Below are 2,063 nucleotides of genomic sequence, written 5' to 3' on the forward strand. Positions count from 1 at the left end.
TTTTTAAAAAAAAGAAAATAAAATTTGGTTTTTGAAATGGGAGCACGCCCACTGTTGGTTTGTGTTTGCTTTGGCTCCGCTTGGTTGAAAACTTTTGGTGGAACTGAGTCCAAAATCTCGGCCTAGAATTTGGGTACTCGGCCCACTAACGAGTTCAACTAGCGTGATCGGTTACAAGCTCAGCTGGGTTTAAAAACCCAGAATACAAAATACAAGTCCAAATTAAACAAGCTCACAAAAATTAAATACACAAGCCCAAAATTAAACAAACAAGCCCACAAATAAATTATTACAAACCCAACAGAAAATAAGAGAAGCCCAAAAATTGGCTTTAATATTACAAGCCCACAATTAAAAATTGGAAGCCCACAATTCGGGTTCTCTTAAATGGGTTACCTTTTAAGCACAACCCAGCTGCTCTGATATTGTTGCAAAAACCCAGTTGGGCTTTGGTTCTTTTCCTTGGTGGCGTCCCAGCAGAGGAAAAACAGGTTCAGAACAGCAGGTCCAACAGCAAATGAAGTGAAGCAGATGCAGATGCAAATGCTATGCAGTGAAATGCAAAATAGCTAAAGAAAAACACAGACCCAAGTCCCCGGCAACGGCGCCAAAAACTTGGTGGGCCCGGGGAAGCGTGAAAAATTAAAGTGAAATGAAACGCGGGCCTACAGTAATACCGCAAGTGCACGGTCGTCAGTTGTAGCTCGTGCAAGTACGGGTCGATCCACAGAGACTGGGTGTGTTTTGTAGTGTTTAGCTATTTTGGGCTCTAAAATGCTATTGGGCCTTGAAATGGACTATGGTCTTAAGGTTGAGAACATGAAAATATGGTCTATTGGTCTCAAAACCTTATGTTGGGCTTATGAACTCTTAGCCTAACCCAAGAAGTAAATGTGGACTGGGCCCTTAACCTACTAAACTTTTAAACAATAAACTGGGCTTGGGCCTCAGTTAATAGAACTCTAGCTGGACCTCAGACTTGGAGTTGGGCTTGACTAGGCTTGGACTGAACTGGGACTCAGAGGCTTTTGGGAGCTAGGCCTCAGTTATGTACACAGTAGACTGGGCTTAACTTCACCCAATGATGAAATGGGCTTCAACTTTTGGTTCTAACCTGGGCTTGGTATTGAACTGAGAACTGAGCTTGGGCTTTTGGATTGCTGTGAGCCAAGCTCAGTTGCAGCAGCAGCAGCAGTGGAAGGAAAGCAGCAGCAGCAGGGTTGCAAGGCAAGGAGAAAACAGCAGCAGGGGGAGACAAGGCAGCAGAACAAGGCAAGGAAGAAAGAAGAGATGGCAGTGAAGCAAAGACAATGCAATAAATAAAATGTAAAGAAGCAAAGACAATGAAGCAAAGAAGACTAACAAAATAGCAAAGAAAACAAAACAAAGAACATCAATGACAGTGGAGGAAAACAAAAGTAACAAGGAAACAATGGAGGAAATGGAACAAACCAAGGCTGTTTTAGCCAAGGGCAGTGGAGATGGTGAAGGTGAGCAACAACAAAAAATGAAAGGCAAAGTTGGGAGCCTAGGAATACTACTAGAGTGGGAAGAGAACTAGTTTGCTCACAGTCACTAGTGAGCGCTAGTTTCTCCCCAATGCTCAATCAACACAATGCTTCAAAGCTCTAACCTAGCATTCCACTTCTTGACAGTGAATTAAACCTAACATTGAACTAAACATAACATTAAACATTTACAGTGAACTAACATGGCACTAACATGAAATTAAAATTAAACATAATTAAAACATTGCATGAGATCAAATATCCTAAACATCAGACAAAATAGGGGTATAAGCTAAATAGGGCATGGAACTGGAGTTTAGATTAAAATTAAACTAGCATAAACCTAATTGCACTAACAGTTGAAAATTAAATCAAAATTAAACTTGCTAAACACAAAATTAAAACCTAAATTGAACTGTTGGAATTGAAATTGACATTAACAGAACTTCACAGTCCTGGACACTGGCTAGTCCAGCATAAGTTCACATCACACCCACAGTCCCAATTTATAGTTTACAAGAGAAGTCCCCAAAAGCCCCAAAACAGTGTAATTAG

Source organism: Papaver somniferum, chromosome 1 (assembly GCF_003573695.1).
Source record: "Papaver somniferum cultivar HN1 chromosome 1, ASM357369v1, whole genome shotgun sequence".
NCBI lineage: Eukaryota > Viridiplantae > Streptophyta > Magnoliopsida > Ranunculales > Papaveraceae > Papaver > Papaver somniferum.